The sequence below is a fragment of the Schistocerca cancellata genome, chromosome 9 (assembly GCF_023864275.1).
Source record: "Schistocerca cancellata isolate TAMUIC-IGC-003103 chromosome 9, iqSchCanc2.1, whole genome shotgun sequence".
Lineage (NCBI taxonomy): Eukaryota > Metazoa > Arthropoda > Insecta > Orthoptera > Acrididae > Schistocerca > Schistocerca cancellata.
The window spans coordinates 313,576,532-313,593,146 of NC_064634.1; the positions used below are offsets into that span (position 1 = coordinate 313,576,532).

A 16,615-nucleotide genomic window follows, 5' to 3' on the forward strand; every position below is an offset into this window, starting at 1 on the left:
CCGACATTGCTGTACATTGAGGAAGAAGAAAAGAAAATCAAAGAAACATTGGCAGTAGGAATTAAAATTCAGGGAGAAGAAATAAAACCTTTGAGATTTGCCGATGACACTGTAATTCTATCAGAGACAGCAAAGAACTTACAAGAGGAGTTGAACTGAACGGACAGTGTCTTGAAACCAGGATATAAAATAAACATCAATAAAAACAAAACAAGGATAATGTAATGTAGCCGAATTAGATCATGTGATGCTGAGGGAATTAGATTAGGGAACGAGGCAGTAAAACTAGTAGACGAATTTTGCTATTTGGCCAATAAAACAACTGACGACTGCCGAAGAAGAGAGGATATAAGAAATGTAGACAGGCAAAGGCAAGAAAAGCGTTTCTGGAGAAGAGGAATTCGTTAACATCGAATATAGCTTTAAGTGTTAGGAAGTCTTTTCAGAAGGTATTTGTCTGAATGTAACCATGTACGGAAGTGAAACCAGGGCGATTAACAGGTTAGACAAGAAGAGAATAGAGGCTTTTGAAACGTTGTGCTACGGAAGAACGCTGGAGATATATGAGTAGATAACGGAGAGGTACTGGATAGAATTGGTGAGAGAAAAAACCTATAGTACAACTTGACTAAAGGAGGAATCGGTTGATAGGACACGTTCTTAGATATCAAGGGATCACCACTTTAGTATTAGATGGAAGTGTGGGGGTTAAAAATCGTGGAGGAAGACCGAAAGATGAATTCAATAAGCAGATTCAGAGGGTTGTATGTTGCAGTCGTTATTCGGAAATGGATTGCACTAGATAGAGCAGAATGGAGAGCTGCATCAAACCAGCCTTCGGACTGAAGACCACAACAATAACAACAACTAAAATAAATCTTATTAGACATCTAAGAAGTGTCTTAGGAATTTGTACCAAAAGAACGGTAATGCATGCAGGGAATAATACTCTGAGATTTCAAAGTCCTGCAAGAAATTGTTCTCTATGTTGCCGGAACTTGGTACAAGCGAAGATTAAATGATCATTATCTGCAACACCTAACTCACGTGTGTCTGAATGTTTGGCTGCAGACGATACAAACGAGAAGGGAAGGTGCCGTGACTGAATCTCATGAGTGGCTGTGTAGAAAGCTCTGTGATATATTGAGATGTTATGAAACCCATGGTAAGACTGGTACGTGAGATTGAACCCACCTGTAATATTTTCCTTTGTTTATAGGAGACGTTTCCCATTCATCTTCCCACTGGGATCTGACTTCCGTTCATACTTGATATAAGAAATTGGTGAATCATAACTAGATATCAAGGTAAGGTGCGGATATGACAGCTTACTTGGCCAACTGGTCTGCTGTTTCGTTATACAGTCACACGTTATAATCACATTGTTTTCCTCCAGTAAATATACATGTATACTGCTTGACACTTGCTGAAAGACAACTGACACTTGCTGCGGAACTGCCAAATGCTACGAAACAACAGATAATTGTTACTCGACCAATGGTAGTAAAAGGAAATGTACAGGGCGGGACGTGTTAATTGCAGCGAAGCCTGCACTGCGTTCGACAATAATTCTTACAGTGCGGTGTTTTACAGAGGTTGTTGTGGGACCAATTAGTGTAACATTCCGTGTGGTACGCAACAGTTTGAGAGATGTGATTTGAGTGCTTACGATCGTGGACGAGCAGATGAGCGGCTCGAAGCCGATGAAAGTGTCATTACAGCGGCCACAGTAATGGGTGTGTTCAAAAGTGTCATCTCGCGCTGAGAAAAGGCCGCCGAAGGCTGAAACCTTTACCGGTACACGTGTCTGTCCCAGAGGCTGGCTTGTATGATCGGAACCCTCTTAAATGCATCCCGCTTCAACCACGTCATCGTTGAGAAAGAGTTGTGTAGTGAGCATGTTCGTTAGGGTCAGCAACGGTGATCCAGAGTGATGTCCTTCGCCGGCCGAAGTGGCCGTGCGGTTAAAGGCGCTGCAGTCTGGAACCGCAAGACCGCTACGGTCGCAGGTTCGAATCCTGCCTCGGGCATGGATGTTTGTGATGTCCTTAGGTTAGTTAGGTTTAACTAGTTCTAAGTTCTAGGGGACTAATGACCTCAGAAGTTGAGTCCCATAGTGCTCAGAGCCATTTGAACCATTTTTTGATGTCCTTCGACGAATCCCGCTTCACTTTGGCATGTGATTCTGGCCACCAGTTAGTATGGAGAGAGGGGGGCGAACACGTTAACCACCATAGAATATTCTTGAATGTCATCGGTATGGCACAGGCGTTATGGTGTACGCAGGCGTTATGCACAGTGGTCGAACACCGCTGCATTTCTTTGCGAGAAATACCATTAGAACACAGCGTTATTGCAGGGAGATTATTCTGGATTGTCTCCGATTGTTTAGTGGTGAGGTAGGACCAGAATTCCTGTTGATGGACGAAAAAATGTTCAAATGTGTGTGACTTCCTAAGGGACCAAACTGCTGAGGTCATCGGTCCCTAGACTTACACACTACTTAAACTAACTTACGCTAAGGACAACACACACACCCATGCCGAAGGGAGGATTCGAACCTCCGGCGGGAGAGGATGCGCAATCCGTGACATGGCGCCTCAAACCGCGCGGCCACATGGACGACAATGGCCGCTGATGCGTCATAGAAAGCGGAAACATAAGATACTGAACGCATGGAATGTCCGCGTACTCCACTGAGCTAAACCCTACCCTGGGATGCTCTTGGAAGGCATGTTTGTCAACGAACACCCGCTCCTTGAACAGTGAAAGCACTGAAAACCGCCTTGAGAGAGGAAAGGCACGTTATTCGCCAAAGCGTACTCAACAGTTTGGTAGACGCCGTGAATAACTGGTGCAATATGTGCATTATAGCCCGAGGAGTGAATATTCCTTACTGACAGTCCGATATCAACCTTTATGTTGGGTGTCTGACCTGCGCCAAACGTTAACATTGTGTGGTGAAATCTGTACCAGTTTTCATTATACATATATGTATACCACTCCATCTCTATTACCTATGTCCAATGTTTCATGTCCTTCATCAATGCCTGTAATTATTCCTGTCCAACAATGTCTGTGTTCTTAGCAATTGACGAGCAGTGTAGATGAGCTATATATTTTACACTCAATTGAAAAGCTCTACGCACCAAAATTTGCGCAACGATAGCGATCACAAAATAAAAGGAGCTTTTAATCCAACTCAACACGAACAGTGTGATATGGCGCGCGCCGCTATCCTGTGATCTTGTTTAGAGCGCGCGCTATAATCGATTATAGTTCGCTGTTCTGGTGCGGGTGGCGCTCCGGTGATAGAGGGTAGGAGGAGTCGGGGCAGACCAAGGAGAAGGTACCTAGATTCGGTTAAGAATGATTTTGAGGTAATAGGCTTAACATCAGAAGAGGCACCAATGTTAGCATTGAATAGGGGATCATGGAGGAATTTTATAAGGGGGCTATGCTCCAGACTGAACGCTGAAAGGCATAATCAGTCTTAAATGATGATGATGATGATGATGATTGATGATGATATTATATTTATTGGTTGTGTTTTGCATTTCTTTGATTTTATGGCGCCAAGTGCCATTATCTTTCTCAAAGTTTTGTTTTATATAAATGATTTTAAATTGCAATGCCAAGTTAACTTATTATTGGATCTTAGTCCGTGGAGTAAAATCATTTAAAGCACCATTGTAATTTGTTCTTGTAGAAGAAATTTCTCTTATTTTATGGAGCCAAGTTGCCACTATTGTTATTTTTTTTAAGTTTATTACTGCTCTTAATGTTTTCCGATTTTATGGTGCAAAGTGTCGATATCATTCTTAAAGATTTTTGTAAATGATCTTAAGTTGTATTGCCAAGTTAACTTATCATTGGATTTTGTCTCTTGGGTGAAATATAAAAGCATTATTGTAAAAGGTTCTTTGATTTTATGGTGGCAAACCGCCGTTATTGTTTTTAAAGCTCATTCTTTTAACCATTTGTTAAGTTCTGTAAGTTATATTAATTTGTCGTTACAATTTAATAAATTGTACACAGAGTCTGCTGTTTGGATATTATTGGTTGGAAATCCTTGGATAGTTGTCCTGTAAGAACACACATTCCATAGTGAACCAGACTGCTACCGTTCAAAAGATTTGTTTTGGATGTAGACCGCAGTGCGACTGAAATACAGTTAGTAGACGAGTGATGGCAAGAATCCAGTGATGACCTGCGACTGTTGATAGAGCGAAGTGCGCGTGTTGCTGGGAGGACACACATGTGGCCGGGGCTAATGAACAAGTGTGCCGCGGCAGGTGCTGCCTGCCCTGCGATAGCGCCGGAAGCGGACGGCGGGCGCCAGCCGTATCACAGCGTGCGGGCCACCGCCGGGGAACCTACTGCGCCACGGCCGGTGTTGTGGCGGCTTTCAGACCGGACTCTGGTTTGACGCAGCTCCCCACGCAACCCTCAACATCTGTGCATGGATACTGCAACCTACATCCACTTCAGACTGCTTACGGCAGCCAAGCCTTGGTCTCTCTCTACAATTCTCCCCCCCCCCCCCCCGCCCCTCCCCACATGCACGCACAAACGCACGCACACACACACACACACACACACACTTCCCTCCATAACTAAATTAACTATTCCTTCATTCTTCCACATGTGTCCTATAAACCGATCCCTTATTTTTATCAATGCCATGAATTTCGTTTCTTCCCCTTCCGATTCAGTTAGAGTTGTAAACTACCGTAGACCATCGTTAGTAAGCGTAGACTACGGCAGATTTCCTAGCGGCTTTGGTCAGTTACGATCGTAATCGCGTTAGGTGTAGCGAGGTATTACGCGTTACTTCACTTCGATCTCTTTGTTTGCGTATGCGACCTGTCTTATTAGATTCTCATATAAACCCAAGCGGTGAACCGTCTAGAAACTGAACGAGCCGTCCGCAGCTCGTGGTCGTGCGGTAGCGTTCTCGCTTCCCGCGCCCGGGTTCGATTCCCGGCGGGGTCAGGGATTTTCTCTGCCTCGTGATGACTGGGTGTTGTGTGATGACCATAGATGTTAAGTCCCATAGTGCTCAGAGCCATTTGAACCAACTGAGCGAGCCACGTAACCTACGGAACATTTTTCTTCCACGTAATTATCTTCCTGTCTGTTACTTTCAAAAAAATAATATTTGTAGCAAAAGTAAAACTGTCAATGTTTCATTTGAAAATTGTTTATTTGTTGCGTGGAACAGAGGAATGTTGTAATAAAAAATACAGATTTTTCATATAGCGCTAGAAAATGCAATTTTCTCAAAAAAAAAAGGCAAAGTTAAAAAACACTGTACAATATAAAACAATGTCAATACTTCGTCGAGTTATATAAAACATGTTTCCGTTATTTATAAACAACTTTTGCACTTATCAATGATAACATGGAACTATTGCCTTTGATCATGATGAAGATGGTTCAGATGGCTCTCAGCACTATAGGACTTAACATCTGGGGTCATCAGTTCCCTAGAATTTAGAGCTACTTAAACCTAACTGACCTAAGGACATCACACACACCCATGCCCGAGGCAGGATTCGAACCTGCGACCGTAGCAGCCGCGCGGTTCCGGGCTGAAGCGCCTAGAACCGTTCGGCTACAGCGGCTGGCTATAATAACTAGGACAATACTGTATTTCGTATTGACATCAGAGAAGCTCCGTAAAAACACTTTTACAGTTATGTCGCAAATAGCTCGTTTTCCGACCCTTGTTTGCTCGAACGTGTTTGCATCTGATACCGTACAGTTTCACCCCCACTACAAATCACGATAGATCCCATGTACAAATTTTGCACTTGGCTCTCCCTGGCGTACCTCCCAATTTGTCGCTCCGAGCGGCCGCTTGCGTCGCTTGGGCCTTAACACTTCGACTGCCACGTGAGTTAAAAATAGCTCACAAAAATTTCTTCTTTTTGACTCGGAAAGTAAATACAACGCATGGACATGTTTCTGTCTAAACCTCCGTGGTCGCGTGGCACCTCATAATAGAATGCCGTGACTCGGTGTTACAGCGGATCACGGTCCCAGTAACAAATCATGTTCGTGGCCTACGGTTTTCAAGAGCTCAAGGAAAATGAAAGGCATCCGTAAGCACCTGGCTAAGTCTTCTTGTACTTTCCTTCTTTTTTATTACTAATTTATTATTCACTGTTACGTATTACTCACACTGCGCAAGATAAATTGCATATAATTTTTAATTACGTTCCCCAGTTGAAGTTGTAACAAAAATCAAACTGAAAAAATCGATAATAATGGCGCCTTCTACCTCTAACGCCTGTATGCGCTGTGCTTTACGAAAAATATGAGCCCCAATGCTTAGATTCCTTTGCAACACACTTACAGATTTTCGTATCACACTGTATACTTATCACACTGTACACCTACTTATGGCTGTTCCCGTGTCCACTTCCAGCTTCACTTGCAGATTCGACTGGTAAAAATTCATCTGAGTTTACACTAAATAATGATGCAGTATCTCCACCAGTGTCAATAACTTCATCTGAAAGCTTCTGCATACACATCTGCCCATCCTCATAACTTCTGTGAGACATTATCTTGCTTCTCAGTATTACCCGGTGATGAAGACCATGGCACCAATGAAGGAGAATAATATGGATTGGACGACGACCCAGAATATTGTTAGCCACATAGTATGCGAGTGTGACTCCCTGGTATATTTGCGCTGCTGCCACATGAGTGATATGTAATGTACACAAATAACTGTAAGGTACAAAACTGAAATACTTTCATCTGATTTATAAATAGTTTATTTAGAGTAAAATAAAACAGAAAATGCAAAAAATTGAATGGCCCCAAGTATGCCATGGGAGCCAGTGTGTTAAACCGGCCCTGCGAAGTATTTCACAGGAAATCAAGTACCTACTATCTCCATAGCATTTATTTTTTGTTTATTTATTTATGTTTTGTTTTGAAACAGTGCCACAGTCTGGTCGATTTTCATCGCTAACGGGAGCACGACCTCGTCGAAATTTGCAAAAAAAAATGGTTCAAATGGCTCTGAGCACTATGGGACTCAACTGCTGTGGTCATAAGTCCCCTAGAACTTAGAACTACTTAAACCTAATTAACCTAAGGACATCACACACATCCATGCCCGAGGCAGGATTCGAACCTGCGACCGTAGCGGTCGTGCGGTTCCAGACTGTAGCGCCTTTAACCGCTAGGCCATTCCGGCCGGCTTCGAAATTTGCAAATCAACGTAAAATAATTTTTGCTGAATATGATTGTTTACCAAAAGATGAACGGACTCGAGGCATTGTTGTCGATTTGTTAGCCACATAGTATGCGAGTGTGACTCCCTGGCATATTTGCGCTGCCGCCACATGAGTGATATGTAATGTACACAAATAACTGTAAGGTACAAAACTGAAATACTTTCATCTGATTTATAAATAGTTTATTTAGAGTAAAATAAAACAGAAAATGCAAAAAATGGAATGGCCCCAAGTATAAAGAAAATCGTAAAGAAAGTCATACTACGGAAACCATCGCGTGAAGGTCAATTTTTCAGAGTACTGTTTCTTCAAATTCTCACTATGAACAAACTACTCGGTTAAATTCTTAGCTGCCACTATTTCAACAGTAAGAAATAACAAAAATAAAAGTATGTCGCATCTGAATAGAAGCCATCTGGTGGTCGTTTGTGGAACTAAAAAGGCGACGCTTGTTGTTAACGCAGTACAGTATTTGCGAAAGGAGCATCTACACAACAATATTTTATTTACATTACTTATCGGTTAATGCAGTTGTGGTTCATGATTCATAGTACCAGTTGCAGGCAGTCTGTATAACGGCTTCCAGCGCCAACAAAAACGCGATTTTCATTATTTCATATTACTACTCACCGAATTTGAGTGTTGTCGTCATAATCTGTTCATTAAGAGGTACAATCATATGATATAGCTTTAACGCAGTAAGAAAATATCTGTGTATATGTCTTGCAGCAGTGTAACTCACAACGCGCAAATGCCCAGAAATTTTTTATTCAGTATTTGAGAATGAGAGCATTTAACGACTTCCAACAAACTTTACAAATACGTATAATGTCGAACCTTTACTCAAATTCTTCCCTCTCGCCACAAAATGATGAAAGAGGAAAAGTTTATCTCGTTATACAGCGCCGCATCAGGCATGATGATGTAATTTGTTACTTCTTTGTTACTAACTCTACTCGCAACACGTTTTGCACAGTGTATCCCCGTATACCACTGAATGTACCTGCACAAAATTATAGTATTGTATAATGCACTGTTTAGGAGACATAATGTCCTAAACAGTGAGATACGTGATAAATTAGCTTTTGATTAAAACGGAGGGCAAATTGACCAGGCTATACGAGACTCACTCCGTGTTTGACAGGAAGAGCACTTAGCGACTTGCAACAACCTTTAAACGTAATGTCAAACCTTTTCTAAGCTTTTTCTAGCTTACATACTTAACGTCAAATATTTAACACAATAAGCCATTGTGAAATAATCGGACATTTGAAGTTGGTTTACATATGAGAGTTCGATTCCTTAGGGAATCAGGGGTTTGCTGGTTCAATGTCCCTGGGATCATCTTTCTTGCGTAATGGGTTTCTTTACGTTTTGAGTGTAATTTTTTTTCTTGCATCGAGTAAGACACTAAGAGCTCACTGCCGCCTGCAGAAAGGAGGAAATATGTTCAGGATATGTTCTGGAGGAGAACGAAGGGGCAGTCCGGAAGGCGGACGTTGTGGCTACAGCGGACCTTGCACACTGCTCGTCGCCACACACAACAGCGGCACACTGTTCGCCTCCTTGCAAGAAGAAAACACGGTGACTGGAAGAAAACGATAGACAGTCCGATCAAGAATATCTGTACACTGGCGTACCTTCTGCAAATATTAGTCCCATCAACAGTGTCCAGACATCCATTGGGCATAAAAGGCATCGGGCTTTGCTTCTAATTTCTTTTAGAGGCCCTACACAAGGAGAAATTGTGTTAACAAAATTGTTCCAAAAAGACACTACAAAATTTTAAACGACTGTCAAATGACTGTGCCACCTCTCGATTCTTTAAGTACCTCTTACCTCACCGGACAAATTATCAGTAACCTCCTTAAAAGACCACACTGGTCGCTCTGCGGCGCTGTAGCTGGTGCAGAACTTGTACCAGGTGGTCATCTGACCATCCATCGCAAACGTACGTCACGGCAGTGAAGTGATGTGTGGGTGCCACTCGGTTGTACGGAATCTGCGCAGTAAGGGGACTCGTAGGGGAGACGGGGCAGAATGTTAGGGAGAAGCTGTCGTGTCTGGGAGTGCCCATGAGCGCGCTGTGTGAATGGTGTGGCCGGTTTTCCGTCATATCGTTTTTTTTTACACTAGTTTAATGGCCTTTTAAAACCGTTCAGAATAACCGGTTTATGACATAACCAGTTTCTGTTTTTTATTCATACTATTTCCTGTAGTAAACGCAGAAATCGAATGGAGACTGGAAAATTCTTTCTCAGTTTCAAGACACATAGATTCAAAACATTAAATTAAATAGGAAAATAAAAGAAAACTTAGTTCTTCTACCGTTCGCTGCTTTTCTTGAGAAGTGATCGGTGGTTCAATGCTACAAAAAATCATCTGTGCTCAAAGATCATGATGTAACCGCAGATCATATCATCTGGGCCTTACGAATAGTCAATGCTAAAGGGCGAAAACGCGGGTAGAAGAACTCTGTTTTTCGTCTCAATTTGTCCGTTTTCAAGGGCTTCGAGCGGGTAAAGGTGTACTGTTGCTAAGTTTTACTTTATTACTGTTACCATAATTTCCTCTCTCTTTAACTGTTTCGTAGAAAAGACAGAGAACGCTTTAATATTTTAAAGTAAATGAAACATTGAACAACTTTGCTACATCACTTGAAAAGGTATTTCCAGGTTTGGACGGTGCCATTCTGCAATACAACGATCGTCCGGCGACGACAGCAAGGAATACCTTACAGACCTGGTGGGGGCAAGTCTTGCCTTCGATAGCTGGTGAAACGATAAATGCTGTGGGTTTTGGAACAACATAAGCGAACATACTACACGTTTTTTTGTAACTGGGGATGTGCTTTTTATAAGCCACTGATTTCACTTTTCCTCAGTTCCTCGCTTAATAAACTTAAGAAACCACTGATTCAGAATTCTCTTGCATTTGTGTCTGCACAACATGTTAGTAACGGGAGTCCGTGCAAGCTCCGCTGTGTTTTGGCAAAAGAAGCAAATTTTAACATAGCAACTAGAAAAATGTGTAGGTTTTACTCAAAATTCGACACTCATGCCGCTTCTCTGAGAGTCAGGCGAGAATATATCGCTGCATTTTCGGCGATATTCTTTTTAGAGACTAACCAAAGCAGAGAAGTCAGTTCTTTTTTAATTGTCGCCATGCCAGTGTGGACGTGAAGGTCCCCACTTAATATTTACAATAAATGTGAGCGTAGGCTTCAGTTTAGAACGACCCTTCCCCTCCAGCGCATCGCATTTCCCCTACAACGCCCCCAGAAGGCCTACCGCTACCGCCCTCCCCACACGCGCCCTTGACGTCAGCGCATTTACCGGCCACGGTGTTCTCCGCGGACTCTTATCTGCGTACATTATGTCACAACACACGGCAACAAGGACGTTACTGTCTCAGCAATGATTCTTATGCCACGTGTTGGTTGCTTGTTTCTACCGGGATTGTTATTAAAAGAACACTGATCGTTTTTTCCCATTTTCTACAATAATGCAATATTTCAAACCAATGTAGATTTTATGATGATGATGATAATGACTTATAGTTGAGGGCACTAAACAGTAAGGTCATCAGCGCCCTCGCTTTAATGATACGGACATGGAGTCTGCAGCTCGTGGTCTCGTGATAGTGTTCTCGCTTCCTGAACACGGGGTCATGGGTCAGATTCCTGGTGGGGGTCAGGGATTTTCACCTGCCTCGAGATGACTGGGTGTTGTTGTGTCGTCGTCATCATCTACATTCATCCCCATTACGGTCGGAGGAAGGCAATGACAAATCACCTCCACTAGGGTCTTGCCTAGTACGGCGGTGCGGGTCTCCCGCATCGTTCCCCTACGCTCTGTCAAGGAGTATGGGACTTGATCATCATCAATGAACATGGTGAAAATCTATGAAAAAAGTTCAATAAAATCGAAAATCATGTTTCATCCACGCCCCCCCCCCCCCCACAAGAATCGCAATGCAACTCCAATAAGGTGAGCTTCAGAAAAGCCCGTAATAAAATCCCAAAGACACACAGCAGAATAGCTAGATAAAGCCATGGGTAAGATAACTGAAAAAACACGGTTAAAGAAGGTTTAGATAACTGCGGCCGGATGGCTACTTACAAATAATAAGTGACCCAGGCCCTCTGTGACACATTAAAATCTCACACCCGATATTTTGTGAAGAATTCCGGACACCACATAAAATCTTAAAACGCAAACAACACTGGCCTCATTAGCAGTTAAAATAAAAAATAAAAATTGCTCATTTTTAAGAAAGGTTTATTTCAAAACGAAAAATTTTAGTACTGCTGCTATGGCAAATTGATATTTCGATTTTTTTAATTCGGTTATGAGCAAACACTTACGAAAAATACCAGTTATTCAGCCGACCGGAGTGGCCGAGCGGTTCTAGGCGCTACAGTCTGGAAGCGCGCGACCGCTACGGTCGCAGGTTCGAATCCTGCCTCGGGCATGGCTGAGGCTGCTTTTATTCCGTAGTGAAACACGCTTGTGGAACACGGTTAGAAAGTGCCGAGAAATTAGTTGTTCTTGACGTTTTTCAAAAATTTACAGAAATAATCGGCTTTGAAGTCTTCCCGGCGTTGTATACAACGTAGATGATAAACACGAATGCATTTTATGTGCAGCACAGCTGGTAGAGTAACAGACTGTGACTCTGCAGTCGTTGTTTGTGCGTTGGTTCAAATCACCCCATTATCATTTTTTTCTCGTTCAATTTGAAATACCTACATCTCGTAATTATAAAACTCATCATCATTTTTTATGAATAATGCACGTCTTCTTGTTTCTAATTATATATTGGGCGCGAAATTCCTGTTTCCATTTCAAATACATATTCTTAATTATCGATGTTTTATGAAAGACTGTTCATAAAAGTTTTTTAAATTAAGAAAACATAATAATTTAATTTTTGAGGCAAAAATAAACCAAATCCTCTTTATTTGGAATATGTCCATCGTTTTATACGACAGAGGTACCGTAAAAACATGAAAAACAGTCCTATTCACAGTATCGAGCACATCATACAAGCGCTGCTTTTTCACATTTGCTACTGTACCATTACAATATGAACCCAACAGAACTGCGGGATTTGGCCCGAGAAGCTGCCAGACGTACTGCAACTAACGCACGCAGCTTTTTCAGACTTCATTGCCGAACGCTGGCGGGATATAGAGCGGCCCGTCACAAAAGAAGAAGAGAAAATGCTGCGCCTGGCTGGCTTCGTGGATTCTGTTATTGATAGGCTCGTTATCAACGTAGCAGGTGACACTTCCAGAACTGAACTGTATTTCTCGGATTCGGATAAGGAAGGAGCTAAGAGATTACCAGACGACTGACTGTAAGTAATACTTAAGTGGTTTCACTATACGGTGAAATCCTTCAATACTCTCTTACGTTACACATAGCTTATGCAGAAAAATTACTCTGTGGTTAAGTCAGGAATTTACATCATTCTTGTTTTTAATTACAATAGTACGTTAGCTAAAAACGATAACGTGTTACGGTTTTCGTCTAGTCGTCTAAGGAGCGTATTGTGGGAGATTTACAGTGTATTATTTCATTCTGCTTAAAATTTAAATGACATTCGAATCTGTATTGCTCCTCTGCTCGTCTCTTTTTTGCGTATGAACTGCATCTGGCCACGACACTGCAGCCTAACTGTACCAACTGACCGGCCAGTGCGGCGGTAAAACTGTTGTCCCGTATTATCGCTAAGACGATGTACTCGTGACGCACAGCACAAAACGTACCCTTATTATCGTACTTGACAGTACTCGAGACAGCGTGTGTGCGGTGCCACGTGAAATGGAAACCCAATGAGGCTCCAGCAAACGCGTAAGAATACATAGTGCAATGTTTACATCAGGTTTGTTCTTATGATGAACGGACTATAGTGCAGGTGGAATGCGTTTATGTGATGTTTTGGGGATATTTTTCGTGCCATGAGCAAATCTATTCAATCAGACTTGAACTAGGATGTTTATTTTAACATTTTTGGCGTCCATGTAGCGGTATGCATGTGACAGCATTCATATAATATGCTCCAAAACGCTACGCATAAAACTGCATTTTCCGACGCTCATACCTCGAGTTCTCTTGGGGATAAAACGGTAGGATCTAGTGTTTTGGATAGCCCTCGGACTAGGGGCCATTTGTGTACCCAACAGAAGGATCGTCTTAGTGTTACTGTCCTACAGCACAGAGTCAAAGTATGAATATTACAGACTTTCTCCTGCTTACGCAAATGGAGCAAATCCGTTGGTTCTTTTTGTATTTTACGGGGTCTACGGTGGGCTTGATGAGACTAAAGGAGGTACGGTTAGTTCATCGGCAGTTTCTCGGAAAATTACACAAAAAGGTTTTTTTTACTATATTTTCGCTGTCACCAGCGGACAAAACCCAGCCGAGGATTCCAAGACCGCTGTTCACAGCAAATGCCTTCAATTTTTACGCTCTATTCCTAAGATCCCCATCTCGAACACCCTTGAAAATTTTCTTCACATATTCATCCATCTCCGAAATACACAAGTTCAAATTTACTCTACTTGTTCACGTAGAATACGCACGTAAAATACGGAGTGAGGCGAAAATGTAGTTTACAAAGTGATGTTGCAAGGAGAAATACGCTGTAAAACATCTCCGTTGTCATCTGGGAATCCCATGTTGTAGTATGCGAAATTTTTTTGCACCTAAAATCCGATCTCATGTGCAAAATTAGTTTTGCGTTATTTCAGTTTCATATAAATAAACTGTCTAAATTTTACTGAGGAATATATTGTTTTCCATATGGGTTACATGTCCTGCTGCAAGACGGAAAAGAAGGGAACCAGCGGAAAAATCTCCTATCGCAACACAAAAAATGCGAATGAATTTGTTACTGTTTATTTAAAAGACGCTGATCGAAAAGTAGTGTAGTAGTTGCTTTAATATACCTTCCTCAGCACCTTTAAAAAATTTCCCAAAAATTTTGGCACGCGAACATATTCGTGCTTTTTGTACTGAGACAGAAGAAGATAGTGCTGGCGGCAAAGAGACGGAAGAGTAATAAATACTGGAAAATAGTACACGGTGGTTGTGTTATAGAAAGAGCGAAGGAGTGTGAAAGAAAGAGAAGGACACGGTGGTAATAGAATATAGTCGACAGTGACAGAATAGGGTGAGGGAGACAGTGCTACTAGGTGGGAAGGGGGCGCTGGGGGGGGGGGGGGGGGAGGGGGGAGAGGAGGAATAAAGAGAGTGGAAATGAAAGTAGGTGAGTGCTAGTGGTAACGAGAGACAGAGTGTATGACAATGACAACTGTAAAAGAGGGATAGTGACAGTGAGAAGAGACAGGGGTAGTAGAAAGGAAGGAATGAGATACATAAACAGGAACATGTTCACATTTTTTGTGTTCCGATAGGAACATTTTCCACTGATTGGCCTTTCTTGAACATCTTCGTGATGAGTACGTGTTCTAAGATGACAGCGGCCATATTCATAGGACTGCGCAGATACGTTTCTGATTTGACGAACACTCAGGGCAACCCATCGCATACACGACTGACCCATTAAATCAACAGATCTTAATCGCGTGTCAAACACCTAGAACCGTTTCAAACGCATCTATCAACATCCGCGCAGTTTGGTATCTGTGCGGCGTTTACCTTGATATGGGATACCAGAAGAAAATCGTGCATTCCCTTGCTTGAAGATTTGGCGTCACTATCAAGGCTAGAGGAGCTGTTGGACGGTATTAGCGTGATGTCTCCTAGGGGTGAGTAATTTTTTGTCTGGTGTGCCTATCTGCAAGGTGTGAAGCATCACACGTGCGAGATGAAACACGGATGGAAAGAGCCACGACCTCTGACCTAGAGGGTAGTGGCGCGAGCTACCCCTGGACCGCAGAGGCCGCTGCTGCCCTCGTATTCATGCAGTGTAGCCACACGCAACCTACCTGTGTGTGCTGAGCGCGACGACGACCGCCGCTTATCGCCTCCGTACACGTAGCGTGTGCAGCGCCGACTGATGCCCATGCCCGCAGCGGTTCCTACTGACCCGCCTCCCTCCCCCCCCCCCCCAACCACACGAAATCCCCCCTTCCTCCCAATTCTTCCGCCTACATATGAAGCCTTCAACTGGCGTCTCCCTCCGTCGTACTGACACACAAGCTCGCTTTCTTTATTTGCTTCTTAATTTACCTCGCAAGGTTAGGAGCTTAAAAAGCTCTTCTAAGCCCCTTTAACAGCGGAGAGAATTTGCGCGAACACAAGCGAACGAGCATTCGCAGGCGATTCACCAATGATCACAAGCACTTTTTGTACGTGTGAACGATCTTTACACTGGAGGGATCGGAAGGAATGAGTACTGGGTTTAACGTCCTCAACATCGAGGTCATTAGAGACGAAACGGAAGCGCGGATTGTGTCAGTAATGATGATGAGAGGAAGGAATTCAGCCACGCCTTTTCAAAGGAACCATTCCAGCATTTGCCTGGAGCGATTTAGGAAAATCACGAAAAACCTAAATCTGGATGGTATGATGCGGATTTGAACCATCGTCTACCCGAATGCGAGTCCAGTGTGCTAACCACTGCGCCACCTGACTCGGTGGAGGGAACGACAGAAAACTCGAGACAATTAGTGCAGAGTGCTAGTCTTACGAACGCTGCGTTATTTCTTTCCGTACAGGTTAGGGGCGAATCCGGGACGGCGGAGGGAGGGGGGCGCGACGGTCATTGAGATCGTAGCCTAACCAAAGGCAAAATCTCTGACTAACCAGTGATATAAACAGATTAAAAGATCGCATTAAAACAATGTACGAGGGACGATCAATAAGTAATGCAATTTTTTTCTGAAAGAAGGATAGCTTTATTCAGTATTGCAGTGTGTGTGTGTGTGTGTGTGTGTGTGTGTGTGTGTGTGTGTGTTGGGGATTATGGGCGCTCAACGTCGAGGTCATCAGCGCCCTGACACACATTAAAAGAAACAAATGTGGGCAAACTTGGTAAAATGGAAATATACACGCAAAGAAAGAGAGAAAAGAAGAAAAATGCTCTATAAGAAAATAAAACGTAAGGAAAACGAGAAAGGAGCGTCAAGGATGCCACAGGAAATTGTCACTGGCTGGCCACTTACATAAAACATGGGCGAATCAGTCACTCTGTGAACAAATTAAGACCCTCTCCCGAAAATCTTCGTAAAAACTATGGCCAAGTCACAGAATTTTAAAACTTTAACCACATTCGTTTGAGTATTTCCTAAAAGGGACGGCAGATCCGGCGACAAGTCAGCCGCAGCCCGCTGGTCAGAAAATAAAACGCAATCCAATAAAATGTGGCGCACAGTGACCTGGGCGCCA

At 42.9% G+C, this 16,615-nt stretch overlaps 1 protein-coding gene across 1 annotated transcript in view; it reads right to left on the reverse strand.

Moving 5' to 3' along the window:
- LOC126100990 (synaptotagmin-5-like) overlaps positions 1 to 15,273 on the reverse strand; it is a 313,202-nt gene extending 297,929 nt beyond the window's left edge. The window contains exon 1 of the mRNA XM_049911657.1: positions 15,214 to 15,273. The gene's annotated coding sequence lies outside the window, so the exon portion shown is untranslated. The remainder of the gene's footprint in view (positions 1 to 15,213) is intronic.
- Positions 15,274 to 16,615: the final 1,342 nt, after the last annotated feature.